The sequence below is a fragment of the Anser brachyrhynchus genome, assembly GCF_964034855.1.
Source record: "Anser brachyrhynchus genome assembly, chromosome: W".
Lineage (NCBI taxonomy): Eukaryota > Metazoa > Chordata > Aves > Anseriformes > Anatidae > Anser > Anser brachyrhynchus.
Window position 1 is genome coordinate 21665349 of NC_137704.1, and position 22334 is coordinate 21687682.

General features: G+C 48.1%; 2 protein-coding genes across 7 annotated transcripts in view; one reads left to right on the forward strand and one right to left on the reverse strand.

The window, feature by feature from the left end:
* LOC308184716 (zinc finger SWIM domain-containing protein 6) overlaps positions 1 to 22334 on the reverse strand; it is a 228049-nt gene that overhangs the window by 93894 nt on the left and 111821 nt on the right. The gene's annotated exons all lie outside the window — the stretch shown is intronic.
* Positions 1 to 22334, forward strand: part of LOC308184776 (uncharacterized protein) — a 120247-nt gene that overhangs the window by 91289 nt on the left and 6624 nt on the right. Inside the window, exons 1-2 of one of the 3 annotated variants that reach the window (XM_080572312.1) lie at positions 1 to 16998; positions 21940 to 22334. The exon at positions 21940 to 22334 is cut by the window's right edge and continues 6624 nt beyond it. The gene's annotated coding sequence lies outside the window, so the exon portion shown is untranslated. The other 2 variants (XM_080572311.1, XM_080572313.1) reach the window with 2 other exon arrangements.

A 22334-nucleotide genomic window follows, 5' to 3' on the forward strand; every position in this document is an offset into this window, starting at 1 on the left:
AGCATTAAGACAACATATCAAATTAAGTTCTTTTGCAAAGGAATTTTGCTTCTGTTGAACACTCACCACAAAGATGATTTAACAGACAAAAAAAAAAGTGTTTTCAGCTGCCATACTCTTGGAAGGGGACTGTGCCAAAGTGCAATCAGAAGGAAAACATTAAGAAATCACTGAATTGTACAAAGTAATTTCTGCCAAAATCTGTTTGACAGTGTCCTATCCAAGTTGTACCAGGGGAGGTTCAGGTTGAAAATAAGGATAAATTTCTTCTCAGAAAGAGTGGTTAGGCATTGGAATGGGTTGCCCAGGGAAGTGGTGGAGCCACCGTCCCTGGGGGTGTTTAAAGACAGGTTGGAACTGGTGCTTCGGGACATGGTTCAGTGGGTGACATTGGTAGTAGGGTGATGGTTGGACCAGATGATCTTGGAGGTCTTTTCCAACCTTAATGATTCTATGATTCTAATTGAATATAGGGGTAATGGATCAATATTAAGGAACACTTAACTTGAGGCAATTCCCTCTTGTTTTATCGCTAGTTATTTGTGAGAAGAGGCCAAAATCCAGCTCCCCACAACTTCCTTTCAGGTAGTTGTAGAGAGCAATAAGGTCTCCCCTGAGCCTCCTCTCCTCCAGACTAACCAACCCCAGTTCCCTCAGCTGCTCCGCATAGGACTTGTGTTCCAGACCCTTCACCAGCTTCATAGCCCTTCTCTGGATACGTTCCAGGGCCTCGACGTCCTTCATGTACTGAGGGGCCCAAAAGTGAACACAGTACTCGAAGTGGGGCTTCACCAGAGCAGAATACAGGGGGACAATCACCTCCCTGGTCCTGTTGGCTACGCTATTCTTGATACAAGCCAGGATGCCGTTGGCCTTCTTGGCCACCTGGGCACACTGCCGGCTCATGTTCAGGCGAGCATTGACCAACACACCCAGATCCTTTTCCTCTGCACAGCTTTCCAGCCACTCTGCCCCAAGCATGTAGCGTTGCATGGGGTTGTTGTGACCAAAGTGCAGGACCCGGCACTTAGCCATGTTGAACCTCATCCCATTGGCCTCTGCCCATCTATCCAACATGTCCAGGTCCCTCTGCAGGGCTTTCCCACCCTCCGGCAGATCGACACTTCCCCTCAACTTGGCATCATCTGCAAACTTACTGAGGGTGTGTGCTGGGTCTGGCTGGGATGGAGTTAACTTTCCCTGAAGCAGCCCATACAGTGGTTCTGACAGCCGTCCTGGTCCTGCTGAAACAAAATCCCTACACACTGTGGGAGAAGCTAAATCCCTGTAGTGCATGTAGGGAAGTGGATGGGGAAGGCGGTGTGGGTTGCTCCTGCCATGGGAAAAGGCAAACCCACTCATGGGATTGTCTTCGCCCAAGGACCAGGGTACACCTGGTGGGTAGTGCAAAAGGATGGGGATAGAAGTAGAATTGATTAAAATATTTACAACTAACACACTTGCTAGTCACAATGTTCGGCTTGCTGTTAATATTTTTCTGTGTGACTATATCATATGTAATCCGTTCTCTATTCTCTATTATACTCTCTTTTCTCCTCTATATCCAACCAGAGAACGTGCTAAAATCTGTGTTTGGTTTCTTTATTACACTGTGCTGTAACACACTGGCCTTCAGTTTAGTCTGGTACTCAGGCCCTGCACTGTTACCATTCTGGTCTCCTGGAGATTATCTTTTTGGAAATATTAAGATATACACTGCCTTCTTTTTCTCCTCTAGAAGTCAATTTGTGAATAATATCGGGAATGGTACCTTCTTCTTCTCTCCCTGTGGGCTAATCACAGCAGCCTTCGAGTATCTTGAATACCCTTGGTCAACTGTCATCCTCCTATTACTAGTCCTGCAAAATGTGTTTCTTTTTCTCCCTAAGGTCAAACAATTCATTAAGAATATCATCCAAGAACCTGCCCCGAGACAAAGTAGTTGTGGGTGGCAAGGTGTGTGTGAGGATATGGGCAGGTACCTGTCACAGTTGTCTCCGCCAATGGTTTTTCACTTCATCCCTGAACAAGTGTGAAATCCAAAAAAACTTGGTAGAATGTCTGAAAGACATATGCCCTGACCCTGGCAATACCAGAGAACTCCACCAGCTTGCTGCACTCTGCTGGGGTCCGGCTCACGCCTATCAGATGGTAATTAACACTGCCCAGCACCCTCAAGGGGATGGGGAAGTCTTTGAATTTGATGACCAGATAACACACACCGTGACCATCCCAGAGGACCAACCATCCATGGTATCAGTCGCCCCCATAGTCAAGACATAACAATGGAAACGCAAGTCTGCTCGTTTAGTAAGGGAAGAAGCTCCTCCTAAGGAGGAGGGAGAAGAGAAAAAGGCAGGCAGCTCTAAAGCAGCGTCATCACAACGACATCAGGGAGAAGAGATGGAAATCATAACGGAATCAGAAACCACTCGATCCCTATCCCTGAGTGAGTTGCGAGAAATACGAAAGGATTTCAGTCGTCCTCCAGGTGAGCACATCCTCACGTGGCTGCTTCGATGCTGGGACACTGGGGCCAACAGCCAACAACTAGAAGGCAATGAAGCCAAGCAGCTGGGATCCCTCTATAGAGAAAGGATCATTGACAAAGTAATTGGGAGAGGGACACAGGTTCTCAGCCTCTGGAGGCGACTCCTGGCAGCTGTGAAAGAAAGGTATCCCCACAAGGAAGATATTGTATATCAAGTAGGCAAGTGGACCACCATGGAGAAAGGTCTGCAGCAACTGAGGTAATTAGCTGTGCTGGAGATGATTTATAGTAATTTGAACCATGAACAGACGCCTAAAGACCCTGATGAAGTCCAGTACACAACATCCATGTGGCAGAAGTTTGTATTGGCTGCACCCCTATCACATGCCAGCACGCTGGCAGCAATAAACTGGGATGAGGGGATGGGGCCAACAGTGGATGCTGTGTCCAACCACCTTCAGAAATATGAAGAAAATCTCTCTGCCCCAGTACGGGCCTGCATCTCAGCCGTGGAGAAACTGTCCCAACGGTTAGAAGAATACATAACTTCCTCCTCACCTAGATGGAGGAATCTTTCAGCCATTAAGTGCCAGCATTCTCCGGCTCAAGCAAGGGAGTATACAGGATGCACACCACGAGGCACCTTGTGGATTTATTTGCGCAACCACGGAGAAGATATGAGGAAGTGGGACAGTGAACCAAGCTCGGCCCTAGCTGCTCGGGTACGTGAACTGCGGAAAGATACAGCAGCAAGAAAAGGGGCCCCTAGGAAGGTTGCTGCCCCATTTTCCGCTGGGCAGTCCCCCAGATTTCACAGAATCACAGAACCACAGAATTGAAGGGGTTGGAAGGGACCTCGAAAGATCGTCGGGCCCAATCCCCCTGCCAAAAGCAGGTTCCTTAGAACAGGCTGCCCAGGTAGGCGTCCAGATGGGACGCACGCCAGGATCCCATTGGCCCTCTTGGCCACCAGGGCACACTGCTAGCTCATGGTCAACTTGTCGTCCACCAGGACCCCCAGGTCCTTCTCCGCAGAGCTCCTCTCCAGCAGGTCGTCCCCCAGCCTGTACTGATATGTCCGGTTGTTCCTTCCCAGGTGCAGGACTCTACACTTGCTCTTGTTAAACCTCATTTGGTTTCTTCCTGCCCATCTCTCTAACCGGCCCAGGTCTCGCTGAATGGCAGCACAGCCTTCTGGCATGTCGGCCACTCCTCCCAGCTTTGTGTCATCGGCGTACTTGCTGAGGGCAGACACTATTCCCTCATCAAGGTCTTTGATGAAGATGTTGAACAAGACCGGACCCAGCACCGACCCCTGGGGAACACCGCTAGTCACAGGTCTCCAGCCAGACTCTGCGCCACTGATCACCACCCTCTGAGCTCGGCCAGTCAGCCAGGTCTCAACCCACCTTACTGTCCACTCCTCTATCCCACACTTTCTCAGCTTTGCTATCAGGATGTCATGGGAGACAGTATCAAAAGCCTTGCTAAAGTCAAGGTAGATGACATCCACTGCTCTCCACCCATCTACCCAGCTGGTGATGTCATCATAGAAGGCAACGAGGTTGGTCGAGCACGACTTCCCCTTGGTGAATACATGCTGACTACTCCTCATAACATTCTTCTCTTCCAATTGCTTGGAGATGACATCCAGAACGAGCTGTTCCAACAGCTTTCAAGGGACAGAGGTGAGACTGACTGGCCTGTAGTTTCCTGGATCATCCATCTTGCCCTTCTTGAAGACCGGACTGACATTGGCTATCCTCCAATCTTCAGGCACCTCTCCTGTTCTCCAGGACCTTTCAAAGATGATAGAGAGCGGTTCGGCGATAACCTCTGCCAACTCCCTTAGCACACGTGGATGCATCCCATTGGGACCCATGGATTTGTGTGTGTTGAGCCAACTCAGACGCTCCCGAACCACTCTCTCGTCAACCAGATTTACTGGACTGTGTGGATCCAATGGCCTGGCACAACGGAACCGCAGAAATATAAAGCTCTAGTGGACACAGGCGCACAGTGTACCCTAATGCCATCAGGCCACCAAGGGGCAGAACTCATCTGTATCTCTGGAGTGACAGGGGGATCCCAACAATTAACTGTATTGGAGGCTGAAGTGAGTCTAACTGGGAAGGAGTGGCAAAAGCATCCCATTGTGACTGGCCCAGAGGTTCCGTGCATCCTTGGCATAGACTACCTCAAGAGTATATTTCAAGGACCCAAAAGGGTACCGGTGGGCTTTTGGCATAGCTGCCTTGAGTACAGAGAAGTTTAAGCAGCTGTCTACCCTGCCTGGTCTCTCAGAGGACGCTTCTTCTGTAGGATTGCTGAGGATTGAAGAACAGCAAGTGCCAATTGCGACTACAACTGTGCACCGGCAGCAATATCGCACCAACCGAGACTCCCTGAACCCCATCCATGAATAGGTTCATCGGCTGGAGAGTCAAGGAGTGATCAGCAAGACTCATTCACCTTTTAATAGTCCCATATGGCCAGTGCGAAAGTCTAATGGTGAGTGGAGACTAACAGTGGACTATCGGGGCCTGAACGAAGTCACGCCACCACTGAGTGCTGCAGTGCCGGACATGCTAGAACTCCAGTATGAACTGGAATCAAAGGCAGCCAAGTGGTATGCCACAATTGATATCGCTAATGCATTTTTCTCCATCCCTCTGGCAGCAGCATGCAGGCCACAGTTTGCTTTCACTTGGAGGGGAGTCCAATACACCTGGAATCGACTGCCCCAGGGGTAGAAACACAGCCCTACCATTTTCCGTGGACTGATCCAGACAACACTGGAGCAGGGGGAAGCTCCTGAACACCTGCAGTACATCGATGACATCATCGTGTGGGGTAACACAGCAGAAGACGTTTTTGAGAAAGGGAAGAAAATAATCCAAATTCTCCTGAAAGCTGGTTTTGCCATTAAACAGAGTAAGGTCAAGGGACCCGCACAGGAAATCCAGTTCTTGGGGGTAAAATGGTAGGATGGACATCGCCACGTTCCAATGGATGTAATCAACAAAATAACGGCTATGTCTCCGCCAACTAGCAAAAAAGAAATGCAAGCTTTCCTAGGCCTTGTGGGATTTTGGAGAATGCATGTTCCAGGCTATAGTCAGCTTGTGAACCCTATATATCGAGTGACTCAAAAGAGAAATTATTTCGAGTGGGGCCCCGAGCAACAATAGGCCTTTGAACAAATCAAACAAGAAATAGCTCGTGCAGTAGCCCTTGGGCCTGTCCTTACCAGACCAGCTGCGCATAACATACTTTACACTGTAGCCGGGGAGCATGCTGGCCTCACCTGGAGCCTCTGGCAGAAGACCCAGGAGAAACTCAAGGTCGACCTCTGGGTTTCTGGAGCCGGGGCTATAGAGGATCAGAAGCCAATTACACTCCAACTGAAGAGGAGTTATTAACAGCATATGAGGGTGTTCGAGCTGCTTCAGAAATTGTTGGTATAGAAGCACAGCTCCTCTTGGCCCCACAGCTACCTGTGTTACATCGGATGTTCAAAGGGAAATTCCCCACTATACACCATGCAACCGACGCTAGGTGGAGTAAGTGGGTAGCGTTGTGAGAAACAAAGTTGTGTTTCTGCAGTAGAGAATTACTTTTCTGTATTCCAAGGTAGCTGTGTAGTCATAATAAGGAGAAATGCTAAGTAGATAAGTGGACAGTAGAAGGCCTCGCTGTTCCAAAATAAGGTGGAAGCTTGAGAAAAACAGGATGAGCAGTGTGAGAACAGTAAAACAAAGATCACAAGTTCTCAAAACATAAGAAAGGAGAAATTAAAGGGTTGAAAAAAAGAAAAACTGTACCTATATGGTATAGAGGAGCGTCGAGTAGCTTGTGAACCTGTAGTACTCAGCCAATGAGGAAACAGGGGAGGTGATCAGGCGTCAGGTAATAGGGAATAAAAGGTTATGATTTGTTTACTATAATGCGCTCCTGATTGACAGGACGCCCGCCATTGCAATCCCAAATAAAATAGCTTCACAGAAGATCCTGTCTGAAGAAAATTATTTGAGATGTTTCTCACAATTTGGGGGCTCGTCCGGGATCTTGTCGCCTGCCAAAGATTTCTTGCCACCACAGACAGGAAGGTGCACCCTGTTGATTTCAGCGGTCCCATCGGGGGTGGTGGGTTGTCTCGGTACGGCTGGCAAAGGACCGAGACTGTTAATTTGAAGACAGGCTCTGCGAAGCTCTGGGGAGAAGGGAGGCCAGCACTGACATACACAGACACAGCCCACATATAGTTCAGCCCAGATCGGGAACAGGCACGGGGATTACTGCTGATAACCCGGACCAGGAAGCCGTGCATGGACCGAGGTAAGGGAAACTTTACCGTATCTTGCCTCGGGTTGGGTTTAGCGAGACTCTTGTGTGGAGTGTGAATGAGATGCACTTATAGTGCGAAGCGAGTGTGGAGTCCCGATCCGCGAGGTTCTGTAGTCCTGCGAGGGGATGAACGAAGTCCCCTCGGCTGGAGAGGGACGAAGCGAAAGAGAGACGAGCGAAAGAGAGTCTCGGGGGTTTGGGCCCTTAGGTGTACGGTACCCCGAGCACGGTGAAGTGAGGTGCTCGGCAGTACACCCCACCTCTGTCCTAATCCTAGGTGAAGGCGTGTGGTACCCTGTGGGTGGTAAAGTCCACAGCAGCACGTCAGGAAGAGCTGGGGATTAAGGGCTCCAAGAGTCAGCAGGGTGGGGGTGGAGACCCCGGGATTGTACCTAAAGATAGCCCTTTGGAGAGAATGATAAGGATTTGGAAAAACAACCCAAAAACTAGGGAAAAATACTAAAATATATATATAATTAAAAATGGTTTGATATTGTGTAATTGTCTGGCCTAAAAAGCTAATAAAAGGAACTTCCGTATTTTGGCTAAAATATGGGTCTGATGAAAATTCAGGCTTTGAAATTTATATGTAAACAATAAGGTTCCATTTTCGGAGGAGGAATCAAGTTATGCTCCCTATAATCCTAATATTGCACCGGAGGCAGCGGCAGGTGCTCCAGGAGGGGAGACAGGGACTGCAGTTGACGCTGTCCCTGGAGAAGTCGTGCCGGGGAGTGCGGAGCAGCGGGAGTGGAGGCAGGGGGGGTCCCAGTGGGACCTCAGGGCTGTGCAGGGCCAACACGAGGCCGGTGCCACTCCCCCCTTACCAGCAGAGAGGTTGGGAGTTTTAAGAAGGAAATGAAGTCTTTAATTGAGGGCCTAGCAGAACAGTCAAATCCGTTTCTAAGGACTATTTTGTATTCCGGGGGGGGGGAATGTCAATCCTGAGTATGTTATTCAATTCACTGGAGAAGAATGTTTAGGAGGGGAATGATTCGGCAGGCAGCTATGCAAGAATGGGAAAGAACTAACACCACCCCCCCCCCCCCCCCCCCCAGACTGAGAGTAATTCCGACAGAGCAGAAATATCTGCTTATCTAACAGTGATAATAGGCATACTTTTACAACCAGGTTCTCTATCCAGGCAGCAATATCTTTCCACAGTGTGGCAGCCCAGATGGGTTTGCCTCTGTGCTGCCAGGTGCTCTGCTTCCATTGCTGTAATCACCCTCATAGGGCATTTGCCGACATCCATGAGTCAGTATAGCGATAGAGCACTGTCAACTTTTCACTTTTTTCATGAGTTATCTCCCCGTCCTTGTTTCAGCCCTTGAGCCCTTTACATCGTATTTTCTCGCCCTTTCCCTTTTGGGATGGGGAGTGAGAGAGTGACTGTGGTGGAGCTCAGCTGCCCAGCTGAGTAAAACCACCACACCTATTCAAGCCCGTTGTGTAATCAGTGTGATCCACTTACTCCACGTAGCATCAGTTGTATGATGTTTAGAGGGGACAGATTTGGTAGGGCTGTTTTTCCAGCCCTGGAGCAGTTGATTCCAGGTGTCCTGGACATCCCTCCAAGTGAAAGCAAACTGTAACCTGCACACTGCTGCCAAAGGGATGGTGAAAAACAAATAAGCAATATCAGTTGTGTCATACTACTTGGCTGCCTTTGACTTCAGTTCATACTGAAGTTCTAAAATGTCCAGCATGGCAGTACTCAGCGGTGGTGTGACTTCATTCAGGCCATGATAGTCCACTCTATACTCTGTGATTGTCTCCACTATCAATTAGACTTTTTCATTGGCCATATGGGACTATTAAATGGTGAGCGAGTCTTGTTGATCACTCCTTGGCTCTCCAGTTGATGGATCACCTTATGGATGGGAATCAGGGAGTCTCTGTTGTTGCAATATTAATGCCGATGCACCATTGGAGTAGTTGTCACCACCTGTTGTTCCTTGACCCTCAGCAAGCCCCCAACAAAAGGGTCCTCTGAGAGACCAGACAACATAGACTACCATTTAATGTACTTCATCTCCAAGGCAGTTATGCAAAATCCCACCAGTACCCTCTTTACTCCTTGAAGTACCCTCTCCTGAGGTAGTCTGTGTCAAGGATGTATGGAGCTTCCAGGCCAGTCGCAATGTGTGCTTTTGCCACTCATTTCCAGCTTCCGATACAGTTAATACAGACTCACTTGAGCTTCCAGTACAGTTAAATGTTGGGACCCCCTTGTCACTCTAGAATTACAAATGGGTTCTGCCCCTTTATAGCTTGATGGCATTACAGTACACTGTGCACTGTTGTTCACTAGAGCCTTATACTCCAGTGGGTCTGACATGCCAGGCCATCGAATCCACACAGGCCAATAAACCCAGTTGTCCCTTTTCTCTTTCCTTTCTGCTGGAGGCAGGGCCCTTCTAGTCCTGGTCAGAGTATACATTATTCACTTCTTGGAAATGCAAATCAGAAGTCCCTTCATTAAGATCAGAAGTAAGATCAGACCATCTACTTTGTCTGGAGATTGTTGTTCCTATTAGCTCATGGTCTGGTCAGATGTGTAGCTGTCTCAACCCTTCAGGCCCCACATTGGATACCAAAATGACATTTTTTGTTTAACCCAGCAGGCAGCTAAGCACCACGAAGACATTTGCTCACCCCCATCCCTCCAGGTGGGATGAGGGAGAGAATCGGGAAAAAAAAAGGTAAAAGTTCGTGGTTTGAGATAAAGACAGTTTAATAGGACAGAAAAGGAATGGAAAAAATAATAATGATAATAATAACAATACAAGAACATAAAAGCAAGTGATGCACAGTGCAATTGCTCACCACCCACTGACCGATGCCCAGATAGACCCTGAGCAGTCGTGTGTGTCCCCCCCGCCCCAGCTGGCCACCCCATAGTAACTGTTTGGCATGACGTCAGATGGTATGGAATACCCCTTTGGCCAGTTTGGGTCAGCTGTCCTGGTTCTGTCCCCTCCCAGCTCCTGCTGCACCCCTAGCCTCCTCGCTGGCAGGGTGGAGAGTTCAGCTTTCAGAAGCTGAAAAGTCCTTGTCTTAGTGTAAGCACTGTTCAGCAACAACTAAAACATCAGTATGTTATCAACATTACTCTCATCCTAAATCCAAAACACAGCACCGTACCAGATACTAGGAGGAAAATTAACTGTATAGCAGCTGAAAACAGGAGATTATTCCAAATAATTTATTGGCTGGGAAGGAACCATGTGTAGTGGGTTTACGTGGCAAGGTTTTGGTAGCGGGAGGCTGCAAGGGTGGCTTCTGTGAGAAGAATCCAGAAGCTGCCCCATGTTAGATAAGGGCCAGTTTCAGCTGGCTCCAAAGGGACCCACCTCCGGCCAGAGCTGATCCAATAAGCGATGTTGTTTGCATCTCTGTGAGAACATACTTAAGAAGGGGAAAAAAAAACGCTGCACAACAGCAGCTGAGAGAGTGAGGAGTGAGAAACCTCCCTGCAGACACCAAGGTCAGTTCAGAAGGAGGGGGAGGAGGTGCTCCAGGCGCCAGAGCTGAAGTTCCCCTGGGGCCTGTGGAGACCATGGTAGAGCAGGTTGTCCCCCTGCAGCCCATGGTGTACCACAGAGGAGCAGATTTCCATGCTGCAGCCTGTGGAGGAGCCCGCGGTGGAGCAGGTGGATCCGACCTGAAGGAAAGGTGTGGCCTGAGGAGAACCCCCTCCAGAGCAGACTCAGGGCCAGACCCCCAGCCCATGGAGAGGAGCTCATGCAGGAGCAGGGGATCTGACAGGAGCTGCTGCCCGTGGGGGACCCATGTTGGAGCAGTTTGCTCCTGATGGATGGACCCCATGGTATGGACCCATATCTGGAGCAGTTCTTGAAGAGCTGCTGCCTGTGGTAATCCCACGTAGGATCAGTTCTAGAAGGACTGCATCCTGTGGGAGGGACCCCATGCTGGAGCAGGAGAAGATAGTGGCTGTGAATGAGCTGTGGAGACGAAGTGCTGTAGACTGACCATAGCCCCCATTGCCCCATTCCCCTGCGCCGGTCGGGGGGATGAGGTGGTATAGGGTGGATAGAGGGGAAGGTGTTTTTAGTTTTTCTTTGTTTCTCACTCTCTAGCTTGTTAGTAATAGGTAATAAATTTCTTTAATCTCCCTCTGCTGAGTCTTTTTTTCCCATGACAGTAATTAGTGAGTGTGGTGGTTTTACTGGGCTAAGCAGCTGAACTCTACCACAACTGCTCTCTCACTCCCCCTCCTCAGAAGAGGAGGGGAAGAAGAAAAGGAAAGAACAGCTCACGGGCTGAGATAAGGATGATTTAATTAAAGGGAAAAATAATTATTAAGGAAAGATTATTATTAATTAAACAATTTAACTAAAGGGAAAAAAAGGGAAAGGGGAAAAGGGAGGGGGAAAGGAAAAAAAAAAAGTAAAGGTTGTGTGGAAGTGCAGAGGAAAGAGATTACTCTTTACTTCCCACAAATGAGCGATGCGTGACCACGTCCTTGAAGCAGGGCCTCAACGCACATAGGTGGTGTTCGGGAGGACAGACGTTTTTGCAACGAGAGCCCACCCCTCCCCTCTTCTTCCTTTTTCTACCTTTTATTGCTGAGTGTGACATCATATGGTATGGAATATCCCTTTGGTTGGTTTAGGTCAGCTGCCCTGGTGATGTTTTTGCCCACCCCCTAGGAGGGTTAGAGAGAGTCCTGATGCTGTGCCAGCACTGCTCAGCAGCAGACACAACACTGGTGTGATACCACTGCTGTTCTAGCTACAAGTGCAGAGCACAGCACTGTATGGGCTGCTGCAGGGAAAGTTAACATCCCAGCCAGACCCAGTACAACCGTTTGTTTCAAGCCTTTCCAGCTCAGTGGGTCTGACATGAGGGCCTAGCAGAACAGTCAAATCTGTTTCTAAGGATTAATTTGTATTCGGGGGGGGGGGGGGGGGGGAAATGTCAATCCTGAGTATGTTATTCACTGGAGAAGAATGTTTAGGAGGGGAATGATTCGGCAGGCAGCTATGCAAGAACGGGAAAGAACTAACACCCCCACCCCCCCCCCCAGACCAAGAGTAATTCTGACAGAGCAGAAATATCCGCTTATCTAACAGTGATAATAACAATCCACAACATAGAAATCCTATGAGAGACTTGGGGTCAGAATTAGAAAGTACTCGGGGATGAATCCTGAGGATCCGGTAGCCCAAGGGCTCTCGAAAGTTCATTTTGTGATTAAAGCCTGGCCAGATATGCAGAAAAAGCTCCAGAAGGTGGGAGGATGGAGTGAACGGTGCGGGTAGTATGAAGGTGTATGCCAGGAGGGGAGATGAGAAGGAAAAGTAGAGAGCGAAACAAATGGTATTCACAGCGTACCAGGTAGTGAGGCAGAGGGGGAGATAGAGGGCCCAGGATGGAAAGGAGAGGAAGAGAGACGAAGGAATGGCAGGCAAGGAAAGCTACCTGTGTTGCAGCCTAAATCCTAGCAGGGACAGGTTTTGAGAAGATGTTTTAAGTGTGGCCAGGCCGGCCACTTCAAATAGGAGTGTCCGGAGTGGAAGAAGGAGGCGAGACTGCTGTTATAAATTCAGAATAGGTGAGTCGGGGCTTCTTTGAAAGCTAGGTCCCTGATAAATGAAAAAGTGTACCTCAAAGGTTCCTCAAGTGTACCTCAATGGGGATAACTCTACAGTTACTGTTACGGGCAAAACAGACTTAGCATAGGAAGATTAATAAAATTTATTACCTATTGCTGATGGGCTGGAGCGGTGAGAAACAAAGAAATAAGCTGGGGGAACCTTCCCCCATCCATTCTCTTCCACCTCTTCCCTGCTCTGAGTGGCACGGGGGTGGGGGGTGGGAGTGGGGGCCGCAGTCAGTCCATGGTGCTTCGTTTCCACCGCTCCTTCACGGTCACTCTCCCCCCTGCTCTGTTGTGGGGTGCCAACCTTCCTGGGCTGGTCCTGTGTGGGTTTCTCCACGGGCAGCAAAAAACAGGCTCTTTGGGAGCTGCTCTGGTGTGGGGTACCTCTCATGGGGTGCCGACCTTCTGGGCTGTTCCTAAATGGGTTGCAGCGTGGAGATCTGCTCCGCTGCGGTACACCATGGGCTGCGGGGGTCTGCCTTCCCCACCAGGGGCCTCTCTGTCGGCCGCGGGGGGGCTTTGGCTCCGGCACCTGGAGCACCCCTGCACTGCACTCCCCCTCCTCTGCACTGACCTTGGTGTCTGCAGGGAGGCTTCTCACTCCTCACTCTCCCAGCTGCTGTTGTGCAGCAGGTTTTTTTTTTGTTTTGTTTTGTTTTTTTCCTTTTCTTGTGTGTGCTCTCATAGAAATTTAAACTCCATTGCTCATGGCTTGACCCTGGGCAGTGGTGGGCCCCTTTGGAGCTGGCTGAAACTGGCCCTTATCTAACATGGGGCAGCTGCTGGATTCTTCTCACAGGGACTACCACTGCAGCCCCACCCTGCTACCAGAACCTTGCCATGTGAACCCAATACATTGAGGCAGCTAGGTCATTGCTGGCCTGTAAAGTATTAAGGCTTAAATTAACTAATGAAACCCTAAATGTGATGGGGGTAGAAGGGACTGGGATAACAGTGCCACTTTCTGGGGACACCAGACTGAGACTAGGGATAGAATGATCACTGGGCAATTATTGTATGCACCCGAGGCAGGGACTAACTTGTTGGGAAGGGATTTGATAATGAAATTGGGCATTCAAATAGTAAATTGTTAGGCTGGAATAACGGTATTATTAATGGGGTGCTCTCAGGCCCTGAGAGCAAAGATATATTTGCCTTTGAGTGGAAAGACCCTGAAATGGGGTGGAAGCAGCAGTACAGATGGACAGTTTTACCTCAGGGGTTTACAGGGCCACCAATTTATTTGGGTAAGTTCTAGAACAGATTTTGGAGCAATTCCAACCTCCAAAGGAGATGTTACTGTTACAATATGTGGATGATCTTTTACTGTCAGGACAGGAGAAAACAGTTGTGAAGGAAGCCACTAACAAGCTACTCGACTTTCTGGGAAAACAGGGCTTGAAAGTATTGGAAAATAAATTACAATACGTAGAAAGAGAAGTCAGGTATTTAGGGCATCTATTGTCTGAGGGGGAACGAAGAATAAATCCAGAGAGGGTTCAGGGAATTGTTGAGCTACCCCTACCCAAAACTAAAAAGAAGTACAAAGTTTTAAGAGAGAGAGATTTTTAAGGAATTAGGAGTCACAAAGTCCAAAGGAAAACAGATAGTCCCTGAGGGGAGAGAAATGCTGAATAAAGTACTAATGAGGCAAATATTAACTGTTTCACATCAAGAGGGTCATTGGGGAATTCAAGCAACGTGTGATGCTGTGCTATGGAAATATGTATGTGTAGGAATATATATATACTCTGGCTAAACAAGTATGCAGGAGTTATGTAGTATGTCAAAAGGTAAATAGGAAAATTATCTGCAGTCTGCCCAAAGGGGGGGGGGCGAGAACCAGGAATTCAACGCTTCCAAAATGTACAGGTAGATTTTACAGAACTCCTCAGAGAAGGTAGATTTAAATACTTATTATTCTTGGTCGATCACTTGTCAGGGTGGGTGGAAGCTTTCCCTTCAGTATCTGCTACTGCGAACATAGTCACTAAAGTAATTCTAGAACAAATAATTCCCAGGTATGGAATTGTTAAAAGTATTGACTCTGATCAAGGATATCACTTTATGTCAGAAATATTGCAAGGGCTAATGTGGACTCTAGGAATTAAGTGGAAATTTCACACTCCTTGGCATCCTTCCCCTTCTGGAATGGTGGAGAGGATCAGACAATAAGCAGCAATTGATTAAGTTCTGGAAACTCGGCTTCCCCAAACGAAGTGCTTTCCTTTGGCACTTCTCCGAATTCAAACTGCACCAAGAAAAGATGTGGGAGTTTCACCATATGAAATATTATTTGGATTGCTGTACATGGACAAAGGGAATGAATTACCTCAATTTGAGACAAAAGATGCTTTTCTCAAGAACTATATACTCGGGCTATCGTCCTCTTTGTCATCTCTCAGGACCCATGGACTGATAGCTCAAACCCCACCCTTGGAAGCCCTGATCCATCCATTCGGAGCAGGAGATTGGGATCTGATGCGAACATGGAGAGAACTGAAACTGCGACCTGAGTGGGACGGACTATTCCAAGTGCTCCTGACTACTGAGTCGACAGTAAGAACGGCTGAGAAAGGGTGGACTCATACCTGGGTAAAAGCATCAGTTAACCCTGATACCTGAGAGACTGCATTAACAAAGACTTTTAAGGATTAAAACTGTTAAAACTATCTCTGGTAAACCTTTAACTTCTCCTTAGAAGAATTCTTAATGAATTAATGAGTAAAAGGTATTGGATTACACAGAATTGGAGTGTTTCCAGGGAACACTCCCTGGAAGTGGGAGAAAGGGGGTTGTATTTAATCCCCACCAGAAGAATCCTTATTAGTTTGTGATTTTTATTGTCTTTCTTAATTATTATTTCTTAATTATTATAGGGGGTGTATATATACATAGAAATGATGTATTTTAAGTTTATCTTAGTAATACCTATTCTCAGTGGATTAGTGATAGGATGGAGGGAAAAATCAGCATTTCCAGTTAATCCAGAACATCTGCTGAGTTCTATCTCAAAATAATTATTGGATTTGCACCCAGATGCCTAGGAAGACTGAAAAGGCCTTGCCCCTGATTGCTATTTCCAGCAGCAACTGTGTCTGGATTCTCTAGATTTCTAAAAATGACAGATCATACTCAGTCCCAGGAAGGAATAGATTTTGAAGTTGAGCTCCCTACACATAATCCTGGCTACAACATACTGTGTTATCAGAGGTGCCTTTTAAACAACATTGATAGAAACTCAGGGGGCAATATTACTGACCCGGGGTGTGGAAATATCCATGAAATAGGGAATAATCCATACTGTACCGAATATGGTAGCCACGGGAATGCTAATACACATAATGCACACCAGATACAACATGAGACTCCTGTAACCAGATGGCCTATCCCAAATGGCAAGGGGTGGTACTGGCTATGTGGCAATAAAGCCAGGAAGGTGTTGCCCCTAGGATGGAAGGGAGCTTGCACCCTGGAGGCAATAATTCCAAATGTAACTATTATTGAAGACCCACAAAGCCAAAGCCCCCTTGAGTCCACACGTAGAATTAAGCAGACTTCGGATAATCCTCTAGTAAAATTCTCTAGCATTTTACAGTTTTGCAAGGTGGTTTTTACCTTGGTTAAGGGTGAGTGAATTAGAAAAAGCTATTGTAAATATCTCAAAATACAAAAATATTGTACATATATTGAAGATCTAGAAAATAAGTTAGGTAAGTTTGCAAAAATAGTACTCTAGAATCGAATAGTATTAGATTTATTAATAAGCTCATAAGGAGGAGCGTGCACTATAATTATTACTAGTTGCTATATATATGTAGATCAAATGGGATGAATTTGACTGATCTCAAAAATATTTGGAAAAAAGAAAAAGATCCTACATAGATTAACTCAAGATGACAGTTCCTGGGGATTTAGAAACATTTGGGAGAAACTAACTTCATGGTTACCTGAATAGAATTGGCTCAAACAACTATTTGTTGGCATTGTAATAATAATGGCATTGTATATCTATCATCCCCCGTGACATCCGAAGAAGAGTATTGTGGGAGAAGAATTCGCAGGAAGCTTTGTGCTATTTTGTGGGAAAGGAATTCACAGTTGGCTTCGTGCTGTTTCACACGTCCCTGAGTTAGAGATAATGAGGAAAACAGCGGTAGAACCAAAAACTTGAGCAAGGTCGAGATAAAGTAAATTGGCTACAGCGTTAAAGATGAGCTTTGGGCAGTGGCCAATTGCTGGCTGGCTCGAGGTGTGTGTCTGAGGGTCTCTGACCAATGGTAAGACGGATTCGGGCGCGTGGACAGCGTGTGGGGCTATGGGGAAAGTATATGTAGTGGTGAAAAATGGCAATAAAGGTCCTGCTGTTGAAGAGCCATCAGGAGTCCGTGTCGTGTGTGCCTTCAGTTGGTGACCCCGACGTGATCAGGAAGGAGCAGTGCTGTACGAGAGTCTGAATGGAACCCAGCAGAACGGATCAAGCTCACAGCTGGACTGCAGCTTCAGCCCTGGGACATCACCTGGAGGACAGGTGAGCGGCTGGGCATTAATCATGGGAGCTAGCCTTTCGGCAGAGGAAGAGGCTATAGTGAAACTGCTAACGCAACTCCTAATAGAAAGGGGAGTAAAATATGATTCGTTTAAGATAAAGCTATTATTGAAAATTTTGCAAAAACAAGGGTTCCCCTCAATGGCTTCTACAGTATTTGATGTAAAAACTTGGGACCAAGCGGGGGAAAAAATATGGGAAGCAGCGTCCCGTGGGGATACTAATGCTGCTGAGGTGGCGGCTGGTGACAGAGACTTTAAGATCGTGGCAGGCAGAAAAGGAAGTACAGAATGCCGTTGCCCAGGCAATAAAAGCAGCCAAACTGAGATCAGAGCCTGCAAGGTCACCAGAGCAGTGCAATTTGATAGACCTGGGGGATGACAAGCAAGAGGGCCGCGGACCGCCACCGCAGAGCCCCTCCCCGCTGCCACCACAGAACCCCTCCCCGCTGAACCCCTCGGCTCCCCCCTTGCCTACCCCGATAATGCCTCCTTGGGGGCCCGAGCTTTCGACCCGCGGGGACGATGGGAGCTGGTGCGCCGAGAAGCACTAAAAGACGGGGACCCGGTGGGAATGGCTTTCCCGGTGCAGGTGTGACCCAACGGTCCAAATGAATATAATGCCTTCCAATGGGACCTAATTAAAGAGTTGAGAAAGACTGTGACTACATATGGATTACACGCACCATTTACTCAGTCATTGTTAGAAAACGTTATGACTGGTCACTTGCTGGTGCCGTGCGATTGCCGTCAGATAGCCGCGATGATTTTAGCGCCAACACAAAAATTACTGTGGGAGCAAAAATGGAAAGAAGGGTGCGAATTGGCCGCCCTGCGTAACCTGGACCGGCAGCCCGGCGACCCCCTCTTGGGAGCCGGGATCCCACAGTTGGTGGGGACTGAGCCGTTATTTGATCCGAGATTGCAGGCTAGGGTCGACGGTGCCATCCTGCGGCAGTCCGCGTCTCTGGCCTTCCAGGCTATGCTGAAGTTGCCTGAAGTTGGAAAAGCCGAGCCATCATTTACCAGCATTAGGCAACAAATTACCGAGCCTTATATGCAATTGATTGATAGATTGCGAGACGCTTTGGACAAACAAATTGACAACCGCGAGGCCAAAGAGGCCCTTATACTAAAACTGGCAGTGGAAAATGCAAACACAGACTATAAGAAAATACTCCAAGCCCTGCCTGCTAATACTACACTGGTACAAATGGTAGAGGCTTGCAATCGAGTCGGATCCGTAGAACATCACACTGCCGCTTTGGCCGGAGCTTTTGCTACTGCACTTAAAACCGGGTGAAAACGGTGTTTTCGCTGTCGAGCCACGGGGCATTTTGCTACCGAATGCCCACAGCGAGGAGCGGGGGGGGGGGAATGTGGTAACTCTGCCCCTCCCACTGTTTGCCCACGGTGCGGCACGGGATGGCACTGGGCTAGCCAGTGCCGTTCGACGCATAATGCAGAGGGACGACCTTTACAACCGCGGCAGGGAAACGGGAAGCAGAGCGCGGGGCGGGGCCGCGCGATGACACAAGTGCCCCGGCCCTCCTTCGTGGGCGGGCCGTCCTCGCGGAAGTCACCGCCCTGGGCGATGATGACTACCGGGCTGCGACCACAGCCGCCCACTGCTCCAGCGATCCCGCCTACTACGTCACCGTGGATTCCCTCACAGCCAGAACCCGAGGAAGCGCCGGATTGGATGTCTCCACAGTAACGAGCTGCACCCTTTGGGACACTCGAGTCCGCAGAATACCTCTAAATGTACAGGGACCAATAGGGAAGGGATGCAGTGCCCTCTTGCTAGGGCGGTCTAGCACCACACTAACGGGTCTTTTTATACTGCCTGAAGTCATTGACGTTGATTATGAAGGCATAATACAAGCAATGGCATGGACTCCCTCCCCACCGATGCTCATTCCCAAGGGGACTACAATTGCACAGTTAATACTATTTAAAGCCATAGTTCCACAAGCAGAGACATGTGACTGACACGACGCGGAGTTTGGATCAACGGGACCCCCGTCAGCGTTTTGGGCCTCGGCCATTACCATCAGGAGGCCTACACTGACCCTAACACTTCATCACCCGCACGCTGACCCCTCCAGCGCACAAATAACCATATTAATGGATACCGGGGCAGATGTTACAGTAATTTCTCTTCATGATTGGCCCAAAAGTTGGCCTTTAGATCCCACCACAAAAGGCCTTGTGGGAGTCGGTGGTGTCTCTGGTACTTTTCAGAGCCGGTATATGCTTACCATTAAGACTCATGAAGGCTAGCTGTATAACGTCCAGCCGTATGCTGCCCTCATACCTGTCAGTCTCCTGGGGAGGGATGTGATGGGGCAGGGCAAGTTCACTCTGAGCTTTCCGGAAAATTTTCAATAGCGGCCATTGACGGGCGACCGCGCATGAGACTCACCTGGGGAACTGATAATCCTGTGTGGGTGAATCAATGACCGTTTCCTGCGGAAAAGGTTGCTGCTCTCCAAGAACTTGTCCAAGAACAGTTACAATTGGGACACATTACCCCCACAACCAGCCCCTGGAATTCACCCATGTTTGTTATTAAAAAGAAAAGCGGGAAATGGCGCTTACTTCACGATTTACGTCAAATAAACAATGCAATGGAGGACATGGGAGCTCCCCAGCCCGGATTACCTTCTCCTGCTATGCTCCCTCGCAATTGGAACATCTTGATTATCGATTTAAAGGACTGCTTCTTTACTATTCCACTTCACCCTGCTGATGCTCCTCGATTCGCGTTCTCGGTCCCCAAAATCAATAAGACTGAACCAATGGATAGGTATCATTGGATTGTGCTGCCTCAAGGGATGAAAAATTCCCCAACAATTTGCCAAACATACGTAGCAGAAGCGCTACGCCCCGTACGCAAACGATTCCCGCACGTATACATCTATCATTATATGGACGACATATTGCTCTCCAGTCCGACATAAAACTTAACGCAAGAAGTACTGCCTGTTCTACGGCAGGAGTTCCAGACATGGGGATTACAAATCGCACCGGAGAAAATTCAAATCGAGCCGCCTTGGAAATATTTAGGCTGGAAGATACTGCAGCACAGTATTCAACCCCAAAACGTAGCCATTACGACGGAAATTCGCACGCTCAATGATGTCCAAAAGCTTATAGGCAATATAAATTGGATAAGGACGCAATGTGGAATTGACAACCATACACTAGCACCCCTGTTCGAGTTGTTAAAAGGGGACATTAATGTTAATGCGCCCCGCCGGCTGACTAATGAAGCCAGGGTGGCGCTACACCGCATAGAGGAGAAGATCTCTGCCCAACAATGCCAGCGGCGAGCAGAAAATTTACCCATTCAGCTCTACATATGCAACCAGAATCCACAACCTTTAGCTATTATTGTGCAATAGGACTCCAATGCAACAGACCCGTTGTTGCTATTAGAATGGGTGTTTCTACCCCACCAACCAACAAAGACACTTGCCACCTGCATTTAAATGTTTTCAGATTTGATTAGGAAGGGTAGAGAACGAATTATAGAAATGGCCGGAGAAGAGCCAAAATCCATTATCATTCCGATAGTTAAAGACTATCTTGACTGGTGCCTCCAGAATAGCTTAGAGCTACAATCAGCCCTTTCGGGTTTCAATGGTCAACTTGATATACATCTCCCGTCTCATAAAATGCTTACCTTTTATAATAATGTACACGTTGAGGACAAGCCGCTATATCGATGGCACCCAGTCCAAGGACAAAGAGTATTTACAGATGGGTCAGGGAGAACGGGAAAAGCTGTAGTCACGTGGGAACAAGGAGGCCACTGGCAACATGTCATAGAAACAATACAGGGCTCCCCTCAGATAGTAGAATTACATGCAGTAGTAATGGCGTTCAAGCAATGGGACCAGGCTCCACTAAATATTGTCTCTGATTCACATTATGCAGTAGGAATAGCACAATGAATCGAAAGATCTCAGATCAAACACATCCACAACGAAGCACTGTTCTTAAAATTTAAAGAGTTAGTATTTCTTACAGAGCACCGTACCCACCCTTATTGCGTGATCCACATTAGAAGTCATACGACACTCCCGGGATTCTTTGCAGAAGGAAATGCCCGGGCCGATCAATTGACTAACATTGCATTGCAAATCCCAGTGCCAAATACATTCTCCCAGGCTCGTCTATCACATCAATTCTTCCACCAGGCTGCAAAGGCATTGTCCAAACAGTTTGCCATCCCCATAGGAGATGCTAAGCTCATAGTACAGACCTGCCCAGATTGTCAACAACGACCAGGCCCACCGACTACAGTTAATCCTAGGGGCCTCTCTTCTCTTCAGCTTTGGCAAACCGACGTTACTCATGTTCCCAAGTTTGGGAGGCTAAAATACGTTTACGTGTCCATAGATTTTTTTTCGCACACGCTCTGGGCCTCTGCGATGACGGGCAAAACAAGCCGTCACGCACAGACGCATTTCCGTGCGGCCTTCGCCGCCCTCGGAATCCCTAAAGAAATAAAAACTGATAATAGCCCAGCTTATGCAAGCCGCTCTACGCGACTTTTTTTCCATTCCTGGGGCATCACTCACAAGACAGGCATCCCACACTCACCCTCAGGACAAGCAATAGTAGAACGTGTTCACCGCGTTAAAGGACTTATTGGTTAAACAGAAAAAGGGGGAGACACAGGAGACCCTGCAGAATAGATTGAACAAAGTAGTATATGTCATGAATCATTTGACACTACCTTTTCAATACGAAGAAATACCACCTATAATTAAGCATTTTAAATCAATGGAATCAGGACTAACGTCCATTCCAACAGGAAAAGCGATGGTTATGATGAGAAATCTGGATACTGGGGGGTGGGAAGGACCATATCCCTTAATAACCTGGGGGCGAGGGTACGCTTGTGTTTCCACAGGGCAAGGACCACGATGGGTGCCAGCTCGTGGCGTGCGACCATGGTTGGGACCATCATCCTCGTCCACCTCTGCAGCTTCGGCGCCTCCTGGGTCTCAGTCCAGCCCAGACTGTGGGTGACCCATTCGGTGATAATCTGGAGCTGATTAATACAGCAGTGCACTAAAGGTTAGATGGGAGGAGGTTCCTGGATCTGGTGGAGCCAATGAAACGACCCATCTACGACATGCCTGCTGGGGAACACGGCGGATAACAAAGACTGGACTGTCTACTTGCCGCAAGCACCCCTAGAGCCACAGGAATTAGATATCCTGGGATGTGAAACAGTAATAGCATGTGTAAGGTTTAATTGCTCAAAAAAAAAAAAAAAAAAAAAAGGTCAACGCCACACTTGCT